Source organism: Pinus tabuliformis, chromosome 6 (assembly GCF_031772625.1).
Source record: "Pinus tabuliformis cultivar Carrire ecotype Pingquan chromosome 6, CPIR1, whole genome shotgun sequence".
Classification (NCBI taxonomy): domain Eukaryota; kingdom Viridiplantae; phylum Streptophyta; class Pinopsida; order Pinales; family Pinaceae; genus Pinus; species Pinus tabuliformis.
The window spans coordinates 1,358,907,177-1,358,926,339 of record NC_142292.1 but is presented as its reverse complement, the minus strand read 5'-3'; positions in this window follow the sequence as shown (position 1 = coordinate 1,358,926,339).

Sequence of the window (19,163 nt, the reverse complement as noted above, 5' to 3'; positions counted from 1 at the left end):
TTACCTGCTTGGGAGTGTTTTCTTTTTCATCCACCACTACATCAATGTCGTCGACAATTCTTCCAAGCCTTTTATTGTAACATTTGTATGCTTTGCTATGAGGAGAATAACCAAGGAAAATGCCTTCATCTGCTCTAGGTTCAAACTTGCCAAGATTTTCATCATTATTTTTAATATAGCATTTGCTTCCAAAAATTTTGAAATGTTTTACCGAAGGGGTCTCACCATACCAGAGCTCATGAGGAGTTTGATTGTTGTTCACCCGAATATTTTTGTTGTTGAGAACAACAACTGCAGCAAATGTGACTTCACCCCAGAAGGTTGCAGGAGTTCCAGACTCATCAAGCATAGCACGAGCCATTTGTTGAACCATTATGTTCATCCTTTCCACCACTCCATTTTGCTGAGGAGTCTTAGCTGTAGAGAATTCCCTTCTTATTCCATGTTCTTCACAAAAATCAAAAAATTCATTCGAGGTAAACTCCCCACCTCTACCTAGATGGGCCACATACATCAGTATGGACAAGTTCAAGTGGCCTGCTAGCTGATCCTTCCTTCTCAGGGAAGTTAGTTCTGGTTTGCTTACCAAACTGACATGATTTGCAAATTGTATTGTCTGGAATTCTGATGTCTAGAAGACCACGAACTACCTGGTATTTACATGCTTTCCTTATCTGTGAGAAGCTAAGATGCCCCAATTTTCTGTGCCATAACCAGTGTTACTCATTCTAGCTTAGATAGCATTGATGTTTTCGTTCTTTTAATATGTATAAATTATTTGGAGTCCTTATGCCTTTGATCACTGTTTTTCCTGTATCAAGATCACGAACACTACATCCATTTGATCGAAATATTACCTCTATTCCTTGATCACACATCTGACTGACACTCAACAAATTATGCTTTAACCCATCAACATACATAACATTTCTAGCTTTGACCTTTTCTTTCAACTGAACAGAACCTTTACCTTTTATGAGCGCAGGGGTGTCATTTCCAAAAGGGACCTTCTTCTCCTTCTCTAAGGCACTATATGACTGGAGCTTTTCCTTATCACCCATCATGTGTTTCGAACAGCCACTGTCAATGTACCATTGATTTTCTTGCCCTTCTACATATAAAGCCATACCACATCTCTCTGGTTGTGGTTCCTTCATTCTCCATGTTTTGACACTTGAGGCTTGCTCCTTCTGAGTTGTCTATCGAAACCTGCTCCTGCATTCAGAATCTTCATGACTGAAGTTGTTACAAATAGAGCATTCTATTTCATTTTCAAGAGTAGAAAAGCTATTGTAGGTTCTTTTCACGATCCCAATCATGCTCCTTTGTTTTTGAGCTTCTCTAGTCATGATTGTCTTATAGGAAACACATTGAGCTGCTTTGTGGCCAAAGTTATGGCAAGAGAAACATTGGCCATTGAAGAAACTCCTGTGATTATCAAACCTACTAGCTAAATGATTGTAGTTTCTATTGACATCCATTCTTGAGACAAATTGAGAATATTTTACCTAAGGCTAGTTGTAGCTTCTATTTGTCCTTAAAGTAGATTGTCCCCGATTTACCTGATAGTCTTTGTTCATTCTTGAGGTAAACTATCCCTGATTTACCTGATGATTTCTATTAGGCTTTTTCTGGCTCCTCCTTGCTGCATCAAGATAACTTTTGGAGGTGGATACTTGAGATGCTTCTTCATTATATCCCAGACCTGTCTTGATTAGTGGAGAACACTGCACATTGATAATCTCATCCAGAGTTTCAGATCCTTTAACAAATTTAAGATTAAGAGCTTTTGTTTTCTCAATCTCTTTTCTTAGACCAACAATTTCACATTCTAACTTTTCATGAAGTTTTTCTTTTTCAGCCAGTTGGAATTGCAGAGTACAATAATCATATTTTTCTCTTCTAAACAAATTTTGAGTTTAGAAATCTCTTCATACAGACCTTCTTCATCTATAGCATCCATGAAATCATCATCTTCAAAGGCCATTAAGAGCCTATAATTGTTACCTTGTTCATCTTCGTCACTATTTGAAAGTCCATCACTATCTTCATGAGTGTAATAACTTTTCTTATTTACATTCTATTTCTTGTTCCATCTGACACGTTCCTTACCTTTATCAAGCTTGTCTTTATGAGGGCACTTTGCAGCATAGTGACCGACTCTTCCACAAGCAAAGCATTTGAAAGGTAACTTACCTCTGAATCTTCCAGCACCCCATTGAAGGTTCTTGACAAAATTTGATTCTTCGTCTTCTTCTGATAGATGTCCTGACTCATAGTAATATCCTTTGCCTGAAGCCTTGAATGCAGCTTCTCTTTTGTCTGATGGTCCTCCTTTCCTCACTTTGTAAGCGGTCAGAATTCCATGCAGCTGTGACATAGTGAGGTTTCGTAGATTCTCCTTTTCTTCTATTGCAGAAACTTTAGATTCAAATTTAGGGGACAAGGATCTTAGAACCTTTTCAACCACAACATCCGCTTTTACTTCTTCACCCAAATTTTTCATACAATTAACAATATCATCTACACAAAGGAAATAGTTAGCCACACTTTCATCATTGTGCATTCTAAGATTTTCATACTGAATTCTGAGGGTTTGAAGTTTTGCTCATTTTACCTATTCATCTCCTTCATAACTCAGACAATATTGTCCCATATTTCTTTTGCGGATTTATACTGCATAACCTTGACGAATTCTAATTGAGATAGACATCCTAATAGAGTATTAACAGCCTTTGCAATTGTTTCATATTGCTTCTTACCTGCCGGATCTGTAGGTGTTGCTGACGGAAAAGTGTACCCTATATCTATGATATCCCAGACCTTTGTACCAAGAGATTGAAGATAGGCAGTGACTCTTACCTTCCAATATACGAAGTTTGTCCCATCAAAAATCGGTGGCTTGATCGATGCTTCTCTCTCGTAGTTGCTCATGATGATAGATCTTCCTTCAAGCGATCAAGCTTCTTCTGAAGGACCTGCTCTGATTCCAATTGTTGGAAATAATACTGAGAGGGGGGGTGAATCAGTATTATCAAATTCTTTTCACTATACCTTCCAGATTTATACTTTAATTTATTCTTCAGATTTTGATCATTAATTTGTATGTTAGTACCATATAATAATGAACAAGAACAAGAAAAACAGATAGTCACACCAAAGAACACCAGATATAAGGTGGAAACCCAATGTGGGTGAAAACCACCTGCTGCAATATGTCTCTATCTTCTTTCAATTAGAAACTTATTTTTACAATGATTCTGTACTGGTGCAGTCCTTTACCAGTATGCAGGCTGCAACCTGTAGAGAGCTACAACCCTCTCTCATTTTCCAGTCTCTCCTGGAAGGGAGCTACAACCCCCTTAGTACTAGCTGAGCTACTAGTACGTAGATGCTGACCTACTTCTTTTCTTCCAAGGACCACGTTTCATTAATTTTCAGACTGGATCCATGAACATCAAATAATCATCAAGTACATGTGAATCAACCAATCTCCTTTTACAATCAACTAATGAATCAACCGATAACCTCTCAGAATGCAGTAACCAGATAAGCAAAACTAGGAATCTAAACCCAGAACTCTGCAGCAATAGACAAAAGGCAACCAACAATTATTTCAAGAAAAGTCCACAACTTCACCAATAGAAACCTACGAATATCTGCAGTTCTTCTTTGTCTACCCTGCGTAGCTCTGCACCTGCTCTGTCTCCTTGGCAGTGTACCTCCGCACCTGATCCATCTGCTGAACTGCGCACCTCTGCACCTACTCCGTTTACTGGACTGCGGATCTCCACACGTGATCCGTCTGCTAGACTGCGCACCTCCGCACCTGCGGCTTCTGCTGAACTGCGCACCTCCGCACCTGTGGCTTCTGCTGGTCTGCGTACCTCCGCACCTGCGGCTTCTGCTGGACTGCGCACCTCCGCACCTGCGCCTTCTACTAGACTGCGTACCTCCGCACCTGCTCTTGTCGTTGAGCTGCGTACCACCACACCTGCGCTGTGGATCACCTGCGGACCTCCGAATAGAGCCAAATTATCAATCCTCCAATGTGCCACAGACTATCAGATCCACAGATCTGATCATGCGCCAAAGAGATCACGACCCCTCAATTGATCTGTCTTCTCATGCTCAGGTTCAACTCTAACTCACCAACCGATTATAATTATTTCAGATCTTGTTCCTCTTAAGATATTCAACACATAAAAAGTTCTTAGCCAATTGATATCCTTTCCTTTTTATAGGCAAGCCCTTACTCAAACCATGGATCAAAACCAGAGAAAGCCAATACAAGGGACCCAAAAACTGGCGTTCAATATTTTAGATGCAATACCACGGACCAAAACCATAGGATCACACACGTCGGACTAGATACCATGGACCAATCATAAAAAATCCCACGTGCGTGCGCTTCTCTGCATGAAAGTGAGTGAATTTGACGTCAAAAGCTTTTGTTCGGAGAACCTGTGGGTATGCCCGCACTTCTTGTTCAGGGCACCTGCGGGTCCGCAACTTTTGTTAGGCTCACCTGCGGGTATCACATTTTCTATTATTTTGAGAGCCTGAACAGAGATTTGCCACTTGAGCGAGTTGCCATCAAGGACAACACCTGTGCCATAGCGCCAAACCTGAGTCATAATGCCAACAATCTCCCCCTTTGGACTTGATGGCAACCTCAAGATCATCAAAGTCATTCTCCCCCTTTGTCATCAAGGTCAAAGGGTTATGCTCCCCCTGAGAACATGCTAAAAACTCTGTTTTGCTGTGCTGATAGTGCTCCCCCTGACTGTAGACCAGATCTGCAAAAGAAATTTTCTTCAAGAAGAACCATAAACCACCATACACCAAATGACCTTCCTATCACCAAAAGATTCTATACATACATTCATCACCCAACCAAGTGGGGATCATCCTCCCAACCAAGTGGGGTTACATCAGAAATTTACATATGACAACCAAGTACATTACGTCATTCATCCTGGACATAGGCCGTTACATGACCTTGACAAAAGAAATATAAGACAGAGACAAAACATTAGCAGCAATATTCAGATCAGCATCCATGTACTCCTTCTATACATGCTCCTCCAAGATATTCTACAATAATGCCAACAATGCATTATTAGAAGAATATATGCTCCCCCTGAACCTGTGCCATTTGGTCTTTGACCAATCCATAAACTAGCGAATGTACACGTATACCCCATATGAAACACGCGTACAACCAGCAATCTCTAAAACAGACAAGATTCAACAGCAAGATGATACATCAACTACCCCCAGCTTTTGCCTGAGGTATTCAAAGGTCTCCCTGGGCAGCAGTTTGGTGAGTATATCAGCAACTTGTTCCTTAGATGGAACATACTCCAACTTGATATTTTGTTCAAGCTCTTCTTCCCGAAGAAAATGATATTTGATTGGTATATTCTTGGTTTTTCAGTGCATGACTGGGTTCTTTGAAATACTGATTGCACTTGTATTATCACAAAAGATGGAGATAGGTGGAGTACAAATGATTTGCATGTCTTGCAATGTTTGCATCATCCAAAGAAGTTGTGTGCAACAGGATGCAGCAGCCACATACTCTGCTTCAGCTGTGGATAATGCTATTGAACTATGTTTCTTGCTGAACCAAGATACTAATCTGGAACCCATGAAGAATGCACCACCACTAGTGCTTTTTTTGTCGTCCACGCTTCTGGCCCAATCTGCATCTGTATAAGCATGAAGTGTGAGATTTGTATCTCTGGGATACCATAGGCCATAGTTTTGAGTTCCTTGAAGGTACTTGAAGATTCTCTTAACTGCTTGAAGATGAGTTTCCTTTGGATTTGCCTGAAATCTTCCAACAATTCCCACTGCATGCGTGATCTCTGGTCGAGTACCTGTCAAATAAAGCAGACTTCCAATCATGGATCTATAGGTTGGTTGATGTAGTGCTACCGAGTCATCATTTGCGCTGAGGCTGCATCCTGTCACCATAGGGGTACATACTGGTTTCGAATCCTCCATCCCATATTTCTTCAAGATCTGCTTGAGATACTTGGTTTGTGATAGAAAAATACCGTCTTTGTTTTGTTGGACTTGCAAACCAAGGAAATATGTGAGCTCACCAAGCATGGACATTTCAAACTCCTTTTGCATCACCAAGGCAAACTTTTGACTCGTGTCTTCTTCGTTGCTACCAAAGATGATATCATCTACATACACAACAAGTATTAGCAACTTTTCATTATCAACCTTTATATATAGACTGCTATCAGTTGATCCTTTTATAAAACCTTGTTGATGAAGATATTTATCCAACCGATAATACCATGCCCTAGGAGCCTATTTAAGACCATAGAGAACCTTTTTGAGCCTGCATACAAGATTTGGATCATTTCCAAGGATGAACCCATCTGGTTGTTCAATGTACACTTCTTCATTCAAGTCTCCATTCAAAAAGGAAGATTTTACATCCATCTGAAATACTTTGAACTTTTGAAAGCTAGAGAGTGCAAGAAACATTCTTATAGCCTCAAGTCTAGCAACTGGTGCAAAGGTTTCTTCAAAGTCTATGCCCTCTTGTTGTGCATATCCTTTACAAACAAGTCTTGCCTTGTTTCTAACCACATCTCCATTTTCATTTAGTTTATTTTTGAAAATCCACTTTGTCCCTATGACATTCTTATCTTTTGGTCTAGGAACCAATTCCCAGGTGTTATTCCTTTCAATCTATTCAAGTTCTTCATCCATTGCCTTGACCCAGCATTCATCTTTGCATGCCTCTCTTACATTTTGTGGTTCAGTGGAGGAAAGTAATGCCAAATAGCTTGAAGCTTCTGCAATTGTTCTTCTTGTTTGTATGCCTGCCTCCTTTTGCCCCAAAATTTGAGATTCTAGATGATTCTTTTGAACATACCTAGATGGAGTATTTTCTTCTATCCTTATCTGTTCCTCTGGTGCCTCATGGGTTTCTTCTTCATTATGAATCTGATTTGATGTTGATGGATAGTCCTCATCATCTTCAAAGTCTTCAGACCTTACCTGCCTGGGAGTGTTTTCTTTTTCATCCACCACTACATCAGTGCTGTCGACAATTCTTCCAAGCCTTTTATTGTAACATTTGTATGCTTTGCTGTGAGGAGAATAACCAAGGAAAATGCCTTCATCTACTCTAGGTTCAAACTTGCCAAGATTTTCATCATTATTTTTAATATAGCATTTTCTTCCAAAAATTTTGAAATGTTTTACCGAAGGGGTCTCACCATACCAGAACTCATGAGGAGTTTGAGTGTTGTTCACCCGAATATTTTTCTTGTTGAGAATAACAACTGCAGCAAATGCGGCTTCACCCCAGAAGGTTGCGGGAGTTCCAGACTCATCAAGCATAGCATGAGCCATTTGTTGAACCATTCTATTCATCCTTTCCACCACTCCACTTTGCTGAGGAGTCCTAGCTATAGAGAATTCCCTTCTTATTCCATGTTCTTCACAAAAGTCAAAAAATTCATTCGAGGTAAACTCCCCACCTCTACCTAGATGGGCCACATACATCAGTATGGACAAGTTCAAGTGGCCTGCTAGCTGATCCTTCCTTCTCAAGGAAGTTAGTTCTGGTTTGCTTACCAAACTGACACGATTTGCAAATTGTATTGTCTGGAATTCTGATGTCTGGAAGACCAAAAACTGCCTGGTATTTACATGCTTTCCTTATCTGTGAGAAGCTAAGATGCCCCAATCTTTTGTGCCATAACTAGTGTTCATCGTTCTTGCTTAGATAGCAGTGATGTTGTCCTTATTTGAATATGTATAAATTATTTGGAGTCCTTATGCCTTTGATCACTTTTTTTCCTGTATCAAGATCACGAACACTACATCCATTTCATCGAAATATTACCTATGTTCCTTGATCACACATCTGACTAACACTCAACAAATTATGCTTTAACCCATCAACATACATAACATTTCCAGCTTTGACCTTTTCTTTCAACTGAACATAACCTTTACCTTTTATGAGCGCAGGGGTGTCATTTCCAAAAGGGACCTTCTTCTCCTTCTCTAAGGCACTATATGACTAGAGCTTTTCCTTATCACCCGTCATGTGTTTCGAACAGCCACTGTCAATGTACCATTGATTTTCTTGCCCTTCTACATATAAAGCTATACCACATCTCTCTGGTTGTGGTTCCTTAATTCTCCATGTTTTGACACTTGAGGCTTGCTCCTTCTGAGTTGTCTGCCGAAACCTGCTCCTGCATTCAGAATCTTCATGACCAAAGTTGTTACAAATAGAGCATTCTATTTCATTTTCAAGAGCAGAAAAGTTATTGTAGGTTCTTTTCACGATCCCAGTCATGCTCCTTTGTTTTTGAGCTTCTCTAGTCATGATTGTCTTGTAGGCAACACAGTGAGCTGCTTTGTGGCCAAAGTTATGGCAAGAGAAACATTGGCCATTGAAGAAACTCCTGTGATTATCAAACCTACCAGCCAAATGATTGTAGTTTCTATTGACATCCATTCTTGAGACAAATTGAGAAGATTTTACCTGAGGCTGGTTGTAGCTTCTATTTGTCCTTAAAGTAGATTGTCCCCGATTTACCTGATAGTCTTTGTTCATTCTTGAGGTAAACTATCCCTGATTTACCTGATGATTTCTATTAGGCCTTTGCTCGCTCCTCCTTGCTGCATCAAGATAACTTTTGGAGGAGGATGCTTGAGATGCTTCTTCATTATATCCCAGACCTGTCTTGATTAGTGGAGAACGCTGCACATTGATAATCTCATCTAGAGTTTCAGATCCTTTAACAAACTTAAGATTAAGAGCTTTTGTTTTCTCAATCTCTTTTCTAAGACCAACAATTTCACATTCTAACTTTTCATGAAGTTTTTCTTTTTCAGCCAATTGGAATTGCAGAGTATCAATAATCATATTTTTCTCTTCTAAACGAATTTTGAGTTTAGAAATCTCTTCATACAGACCTTCTTCATCTATAGCATCCATGCAATCATCATCTTCAAAGGCCATTAAGAGTCTATAATTGTTACCTTGTTCATCTTCGTCACTATTTGAAAGTCCATCACTGTCTTCATGAGTGTAATAACTTTTCTTATTCACATTATGTTTCTTGTTCCATCTGACAGGTTCCTTACCTTTATCAAGCTTGTCTTTATGAGGACACTTTGCAGCATAGTGACCGACTCTTCCACAAGCAAAGCATTTGAAAGGTAACTTACCTCTGAATCTTCCAGCACCCCATTGAAGGTTCTTGACAAAATTTGATTCTTCATCTTCTTCTGATAGATGTCCTGACTCATAGTAATCTCCTTTGCCTGAAGCCTTGAATGCAGCTTCTCTTTTGCCTGATGGTCCTCCTTTCCTCATTTCGTAAGCGGTCAGAATTCCGTGCAGCTATGACATAGTGAGGTTTCGTAGATTCTCCTTTTCTTCTATTGCAGAAACTTTAGATTCAAATTTAGGGGACAAGGATCTTAGAACCTTTTCAACCACAACAGCCGCTTTTACTTCTTCACCCAAATTTTTCATACAATTAACAATCTCATCTACACAAAGGAAATAGTTAGCCACACTTTCATCATTGTGCATTCTGATATTTTCATACCGAATTTTGAGGGTTTGAAGTTTTGCTCGTTTTACCTATTCATCTCCTTCATAACTCAGAACAATATTGTCCCATATTTCTTTTGCGGATTTATACTGCATAACCTTGACGAATTCTGATTGAGATAGACATCCTAATATAGTATTAACAGCCTTTGCATTTGTTTCATATTGCTTCATACCTGCCGGATCTGTAGGTGTCGCTGACAGAAAAGTTTACCCTGTATCTATGATATCCCAGACCTCTGTACCAAGAGATTGAAGATAGGCAGTGACTCTTACCTTCCAAAATACGAAGTTTGTCCCATCAAAAATCGGTGGCCTGATCGATGCTTCTCTCTCGTAGTTGCTCATGATGATAGATCTTCCTTCAAGCGATCAAGCTTCTTCTGAAGGACCTGCTCTGATTCCAATTGTTGGAAATAATACTAAGAGGGGGGGTGAATCAGTATTATCAAATTCTTTTCACTATACCTTCCAGATTTATACTTTAATTTATTCTTCAGTTGTTGATCATTAATTTGTATGTCAGTACCTTATAATAATGAACAAGAACAAGGAAAACAGATAGTCACACCAAAGAACACCAGATATAAGGTGGAAACCAAATGTGGGTGAAAACCACCTGCTGCAATATGTCTCTATCTTCTTTCAATTAGAAACTTATTTTTACAATGAATCTGTACTAGTACAGTCCTTTACCAGTATGCAGGCTGCAACCTACAGAGAGCTACAACCCTCTCTCATTTTCCAGTCTCTCCTGGAAGGGAGCTACAACCCCCTTAGCTCTTGTACTAGCTGAGCTACTAGTACGTAGGTGCCGACCTACTTCTTTTCTTCCAAGGACCACGTTTCATTAATTTTCAGACTGGATCCATGAACATCAAATAATCATCAAGTACATGTGAATCAACCAATCTCCTTTTACAATCAACTAATGAATCAACCGATAACCTCTCAGAATGTAGTAACCAGATAAGAAAAACCAGTAATCTAAACCCAGAACTCTGCAGCAATAGACAAAAGGCAGCCAACAATTATTTCAAGAAAAGTCCACAACTTCACCAATAGAAACCTGCGAATATCCGCAGCTCTTCTTTGTCTACCGTGCGTAGCTCCACACCTGCTCTGTCTCCTTGACAGCGTACCTCCGCACCTGATCCGTCTGCTGAACTGCGCACCTCTGCACCTACTCCGTTTACTGGACTGCGGATCTCCGCATGTGATCCGTCTGCTAGACTGCACACCTCCGCACCTGCAACTTCTACTGAACTGCGCACCTCCACACCTGTGGCTTCTACTGGTCTGCGTTCCTCTGCACCTACGGCTTCTGCTAGACTGCGCACCTCCGCACCTGCGCCTTCTATTGGACTGCGTACCTCCGCACCTGCTCTTGTCGCTGAGCTGCGTACCACCACACCTGTGTTGTGGATTGCCTGTGGACCTCCGAATAGAGCCAAATTATCAGTCCTCCAATGTGCCACAGACTGTCAGATCCACAGATCTGATCATGCGCCAAAGAGATCATGACCCCTCAATTGATCTGTCTTCTCATGCTCAGGTTCAACTCTAACTCACCAACCGATTATAATTATTTCAGATCTTGTTCCTCTTAAGATATTCAACACATAAAAAGTGCTTAGCCAATTGATCTCCTTTCCTTTTTATAGGCAAGCCCTTACTCAAACCATGGATCAAAACCATAGAAAGCCAATACAAGGGACCCAAAAACCGGGGTTCAATATTTTAGATGCAATACCACAGACCAAAACCATAGGATCACACACGTCGGACTAGATACCATGGACCAATCATAAAAATTCCCACGTGCGCGTGCTTCTCTGCATGAAAGTGAGTGAATTTGACGTCTGCACCTTTTGTTCGGAGAACCTACGGGTATGCCCGCACTTCTTGTTCAGGGCACCTCCGGGTCTGCAGCTTTTGTTAGGCTCACCTGCGGGTATCACATTTTCTATTATTTTGAGAGCCTGAACAGAGATTTGCCACTTGAGCGAGTTGCCATCAAGGACAACACCTGTGCCATAGCGCCAAACTTGAGTCATAATGCCAACAGCATCACATTCCACAATAAAGTTTTTTGTGAAGTCCAGTGTAGCTAAGACTGGTGCTTGGCACATTGCCTCTCTAAGATGTTCGAAGTCCTTTGTTGCTTTTGGAGTCCATGAAAATTCATCTTTCTTCAATAATGTTGTTAGAGGTGCTGCTATTTTCCCATAATTCTTAACAAACTTGCAATAATACCTTGTCAACCTAAGAAATCCTCACAGATGCTTTATGGATGTGGGGATTTTCCATTCCTTAATGGCTTTAATTTTGCTAGGGTCTACCTTAACACCTTCATGAGATACAATATGACCCAGATATTCCACCTCTTATACTACAAAGAAACATTTGGAGATTTTTGCATATAATTGTTTCTCCTCCAGTAGTTGTAACACCCTGTCAACATGTTCAACATGGTCCTTCCAAGACTTGCTGTAGATTATTATATCATCAAAAAATACTAACACAAATTTTCTAAGGAAGGGTTTGAAAATGGAATTCATCAAACCTTGAAATGTAGAAGGTGCATTGGTAAGGCCAAAAGGCATGACCAAAAATTCATAATGACCCTGATGAGTTCTAAATGTTTTTTTCAGAATGTCTTCAGTCTTCATTTTGATTTGATGATATCCTGAATGAAGATCCAACTTGGTGAAGTAAATTGATCCATGCAATTCATCCAATAATTTATCAATGACAGGAATGGGAAATTTATCTTTAATAGTGAGCTTGTTGAGCTCCCTATAGTTTGGACACATGCGCCATGATCCATCCTTCTTGTGCACCAATACTACTAGAGCAGAGAAAGAACTTTGACTAGGTTGAATTATACCAGCCTCTAGCATTTCTGCAACCATACGTTCAATTTCACTCTTTTGGGCATAGGGATATCTGTATGGCCTGATGTTTAGAGGAACACTTCCTGGGATCAAATGAATAGCATGATCCTGATCACGAATAGGTGGGAGACCTTTGGGAGTCTCAAATACCTTGGAATGATTGTCCAAGACTTTTTGGAGATCTGGAGAAATAGATGATTTCGATTTGGAATCATCTAGCGAACATAATTATGCAATTACACCTCGTTGCTCCTTTTTTAGAAGCTTTGTCATACCGTTCGAGCTAATTACATTTCCCGGTTTCCCTGCAATACCCTTAATTCAACTTGCATTCCTTTCGCAAAAAATTTCATGAAAAGTTCTTGAAAATTAAAAGCTATTGTACCCAAGGATTGTAGCCATTGGACTCCTAGTACAACATCAGCACCACCCATCGGAATGGAAAGCATTGGGATATTCAATACATATTCTCCAATGGATAGCTTGATATTATGGCACTTTCCAGAGCAATTTATGGTTCCTCCACTTGCAACCATCACTTGACACTTTGGTGCTGGATATAGGAAGCAATTCAATTCTTTTGCTATCTTACAATGAATAAAATTGTGGGTACTTCCTGAATCAATCAACACTATTACATTTTTCTTCTTGATATGTCCTTTTATCTTGATAGTTTGAGGAGTGGTAATTCCAACCAATGCATTACAAGATATGGTCAAATTCATTTCTTCTTTATCTAGGGTTTGTCCCTAGAGTATATCCTCTTCTTTTGACATTTCTTGTTCCTTTTCTTCCTCCTCTTCACAATCTATGTAGAATAATTTCTTCTCAGCACACTTATAACCATTAGTGTATTTGCTATCACAACTGTAACAAAGCCCTTTTGCTCTTTTTTCTTCCAATTTTTGTGGTGTCAACCTTATAGGTTGTGGAAATCTAGGAGCAACAGCACTTTCATCTTTATAGTTGTGAGTGGTAGGCTTCCTGGTTGCCATAATTTTTCTTTCCATTTTTCTTGCTAACCTGAATGCCTTCTCCAATGAATCAGGTTCCCAAAGGCAAACCTCATGTTGGATATCATCCTTCAATGTCCCTATGAACACATCAATCCTATGCTCCTCTGGAATATATTTTACCCTTATGTTCAATTTTTGGAAGTCCTCATTGTGCTCCATAATTGAACCCTTTTGTTTGAGACTTATCAATTGCCTAAAAAAGGTGTTGCTTTTTGTATCCTCATAATGTGCTATCATTTCTTCTGTAAAAATTGCCCAAGTGACAATTTGTTTACGAGAGCAAATCCATCGTTACCATACAAACTTATTTGGTTCCAAATATAAAGTTGCAATATGTACCTTTTGTGTGTTTTGCACATTATGGAGATCGAAAACTTTCTCCATTTGTAGTATCCATGTTGTGGGATCCTTGCCATCAAACTTCCTCATATCGATTTTTGGAATATGGTGGGTCTTCAATCCAACATTAGAGTCTATGAAATCATGATTAACATTTCTTTTGTTCTCATCATGAGTTTCCTTTACTACCCTTTCACCATTAATGACCATTTCTTGTAGCAACTTATTCAAATTTATCTTCAATTCTTCCATCTTATCGTCCATGCCATTCATCTTAGCTTCCGTCTTAGCATTCATGCCATTCATCTTCGCTTCCATGCCATTCATCTTAACTTGCATGCCATTCATATTAGCTTCCATTCCATTCATCTTGGCTTCATTTACCTTTAGTGAGAGTGAAATTTGGTGTACTTCGTATTGTAATTTTGATATATCATGTTGCATTTCTTCCTCTTCTTCACGAGTCATGCTACATCTTTCAGGTTGCTTACTAGGTGTTTACATTTTCTTTCTTTGGGGCATTAATTAATGCTAATAATTCTTCACTATTCCCTTTGAATTCCTTCAAACTAATTTTTTCAACCAATCTTATGCAAAATAAAAAAAATTACACACCTTTTTTTTCACTTTGTAAGAGCTCGATATTGAATCTGTTGTATCTCTGTAGCCGTGGATCTCAAATATCTAAAATCTCATCCCCTGGTAGCCCTTTGATTCCTCTTTATAACACCACAAGTCTGATCAATATTGGATTCTCCAAGGAAGAGTTATGCCAAATCTCCCACAGTGACCTGATTACAGACTAGTTCAATAGAGCGAACTTGTATGACATGCCGTGTCTCATTGTTTCAACTTAGGTTCTAAAAATTATACTCACAGAAACTACATTCTGTCCTCTTTCTGTAACTTCTTACGAAAATTCAATCTGATATTTAGAGTGAAAGTTATGACGATTTTCCGAAGATGACCTGTTTGAAATGTAATTCGGGGGTCTGCAAAAACCCTCGCTTCTTCAGATCATATCTCTGATAATATAGCAAGAAAAGCTCTGAAATTTGGACCCGAGGTTCAGTGTGATTTTGTCTCAAATGGGTTTTTTTTCCGCTTCTAAAACGTCGCAGAAAAAAAGTTACACCGAAAATGCCACGATGTCCTGTTTGGAGCAGCGAAACCCTAGAATCCAAAGCTCTGACACCAAATGTTAGGAAACCAGCTCACAAAAAGATAGAAAAGATAGATCAATGCCTTATAAATAAGCCTCTTTGAGGGGGCAACCTCCTTTACATTAAACAAATGAACAATTCTTAGATGATTCAAATGACAAAACCTCCTTTCTATATATAGGAGTCTAAGGGGTCACAATATAACCAAGCTGACCTAACAATAATAATATAAAGGCACAAAAATAACAATAGAGGGATTCTATGGGGCACAGTAATAACAATATGGGGACAATAGGGGCACAACAATATTAATAATGGATACAACTACAATAGTAATGGGGGAATCACTAGTATTAGGGACCTAACAGCTTCCTCTTTGTCCAATCTCTTTTAATTTTCATGCCCAAAATATAGTTTGAAGCGCCAAGATCTTTCATGTCGAATTTGGAGGACAAATGGGTTTTCAAATCTTCGATAATTTATTTGTAATTTCCAACCAACAACATATCATCCACATACAAGACCAGATAAATAACATGGTCACCAATTAATTTAAAATACACAAAGTGATCTGCTTTGCTTCTGGTGAAGCCAAGTCCCCGTATAAATGTACCAAATTTCTGATACCACATCCTTGGTGATTGTTTTAACCCATACAGAGAATTCTTTAACTTTCATACCAGTTCTTTCTTACCCTTCACCGCAAAACCTTCAGGTTGCTTCATGTAGATCTCCTCTTCCAGATCCCCGTGAAGAAATGTTGTCTTCACATCCATCTATTCTACCTCAAAATCAAAAGCAGCAACAACAATTAAAAGTAATCTAATAGAAGTTACCTTGGCAACAGGAGAAAAAATATCACCAAAATCAATTCCCGACACCTGTGAATAACCTTTTGCTACCAACTGAGCTTTGTATTTCTCCACCTTTCCTTCTGCATTTGTCCTCTTCTTGAACACCCATTTGCTGCCAATGGGTTTCCTTCTAGCCGATAACTCCACCAGATCCAAAGCCTCATTTTTATGCAAAGATGTCATTTCATCAACCATGGCATCTTTCCATAGTTTTCCATCCTCTTAATCTACTACTTCCTTCATAGTTCTGAGATCATCATCAGTAACAGATAAAGCAAAATTTGAATAGAAAGCAGATGGACTATACCTTTCTGACTGCCTTCTTTCTCGAACTGATCTTTTCACACCCGAAGTTTGTGGCTCTTCATCTTTTGATTCCTTCTCTACCGTAGAGTCTAATTCTTCCTCCTTAAGCTCAAACTCTATCTTCTGAAGTTCCCTTGGTTGGAATTCATGTTTAATAACATCTTTCACCTCTCTGAACACCACATCTCAGCGGTACACAACCTTCCTTGTTACTGGGTTCCAAAGCTTATAACCCTTTAAACCATCCTTATACCCAATAAATATGCACTTTTCAGATTTACTATCCAAATTGGTTCATTTCTCATTTGGAACATGTACATATGCATCACATCAAAATACCCTCAGATGTGAAAGAGAGGGTTTCTTACCAGTCCACACCTTCTATGGAGTCTTATCCTCCAACATTGATGAAGGTCATCTGTTGACTAGGTAACATGTTGTCTCCACCGCTTCTGCCCAGAATTCCTATCTTAACCTTGCACCACTGAGCATGCTTCTTGCCCTTTCCATCAACATCTTGTTCATTCTTTCTACAACTCCATTTTGCTGAGGTGTATATGGAGTAGTATTCTACTGTGTTATACCACACTTCTTACAGAATTCTTCAAATTCTTTACTAAAAAACTCTCCACCGTTATCTATCCTCAACACCTTTATCTTCTTCTCTGTCTGGTTTTCCACCAGAGCCTTAAATTCTTTAAACCTGTCAAAGACTTCAGATTTCTTCTTAAGGAAATATATCCATGTATTCCTTGAGAAGTCATCTATAAATGATACATAGTACACAGACTTACCCAGTGATGGAACCTTCACAGGTCCAAACACATCACTGTGCACAAGCTCTAATATATGTTTCGCCCTCTTACCACTAGAGGGGAAACTCACCTGATTCTACTTCCCATATACACAATTTTCACATAAATAAAAATCCAGAGAGCTATTACTCATACCTTCTACCATACCTTTATCATGAAGAATTCGAAGGCCCTTCTCTCCAATATGTCCAAGCCTTTGATACCACATCATGGTCTTCTCTCCAAAGTGTTATAGACATTTTTGGGCACTACAACCCCAATCATATATGTCCATAAACCAAGGGCTTCCGAATCCCTAAAAGTGTTGTTTCATGCCCTAAAGAAACAAGGTCAGCTAATTACATCATCTCCCATAAGTTCTCCACAGGAAACTGCTCAGAACTAGCCAAAACTAGACCATAAAAGTTGCTCGTGCTAAGGGTGCGATGCATATCACCTACCTAGTGCAAAAAGTGTGATGCATACTAAAAAGCCCTTCTGTAGGGTACGATGGGCAAGAATGGACAAATGGCAGAGACAGTTTGCAAGGTGGATGATCATGGAATCTTCCAGAAACTTCTCCTGTGACACTTGCCTCTCTAAATTCGCCCAGGGATGTGTAAGAGATCATCAATCTCCAAGTGGAATCAAGAACTATCAGAGAGCAGACACTAATCAAAATCCCAAAAGCTGACTCACCTCCTTGCAATCATCTATATATGGATCCCTCATCCTAGAGATCCAGAGGCTGGAATTTTGTATCTTGTAAGGAAGTGATGTTGGTTTCTTGGTGGAATATCATAGTGTTGGGTGATCTAAGTTTTTCATAAGGTGAAGAAGGGCTTTCATGCTGGGAGGATGACGCTGGGTCAGATCAATGGGTTGTAATCCTCTCTTCTAATCTTTATATCAATAAAGTTATTCAAGTTTTCCTCCACATTCTTGTATGTCTGATAGTATATGCATTTTTGTGGTCAATATATATCTGGTTCTATATTGTTTATGATTGTAGATCTCTGCACTTTGAAGGTATTATGCTGCTTTGACTTTACAGGTACTCTTTGAAGTGGAGTGGTCAAGAGAGAAGTGGCAAAGAACTGTTGGTGAGGAGAAGGGACAAGCAAAGAACTGAGCGAAAGATCGAGGTTGGTATTCTTTGATCCTCTCCTATCTACTTCTCATAAAGGAAAACGAAACTAACTTTAATATGTTTGTTTCTAAGATAGCTACCCGTCTTAGTGGGACTAGGATCTCTACATAGACACCAGATTTCCCGATAACAAAATGGCGACTCCACTGGGGAGCGAATAGATTGTTTGCTTGTCTATATTTGTTTGCTTTATAAACCTACAAACAGAGCCTAAAGTTAAGCCAGCTAGCCTTCAAACTGCATTTGCTATGCAAGTGCAAAGTAGATCAATGTTGCTTCAGTCTATCTCCGGGTTTTGTTTATAAACTGAACAATCGATTTGCAAACATCTTAATTGCCCTAGTGCTGGCTCTAGTAACCTCATTAGATCAGCCTCTGTGATTTCTATTTACTGACTATCATTAGCTTGACCTAAATCCCTGAACTAAGCTGCAAACTGTGACCAAGAACCAAGTTGAAGTCTCGTCCCTGGACCATCGCACTTTCTCCTCTTGGGAATCTGGATGCATCGCACCTCCCATGTGTAGTAGGTGCACTGCATTGCACTTTCCCTGTGTTGCAGGTGCGCTGATCAGATAAGACCTCTTCTGCTCTCAGATTTTGGTTTCTGTGTTCACTCTCTTCAGCTTTATTCAGGATTTTTGTTGTCTGTGATCAGTATACCACTGTGGAAACTCCCTTCCTTTGCAACTCCATAGTACAAAGAATTGTGAATGTTTTTATGTATTGTGCGCCATTTACAGTTCTCTTTTCCAAAAAGTAACGTAATCAAACTGTCGTCTTTGATTTGGAAGTGTCGCAAGTGTCGTTTTCAGTCAAAGAAAAGAATTCTATTGTTCTTGATGGTCGATTATACAGTTACTCTTGTATTTGATTTGAATTAGTAGTTTTTCAAGTGTCAAAAGAAGTTTTCAATTCAAAGTCACAAAGTGTCATCATTATCTTCCTTTCGTTTTTGAAGAGAAATTTGTTAGTACTATCGCTTTGAAAAGATAATTTAGATTTGTACTTAGCATTCTTCTTGTCATTCA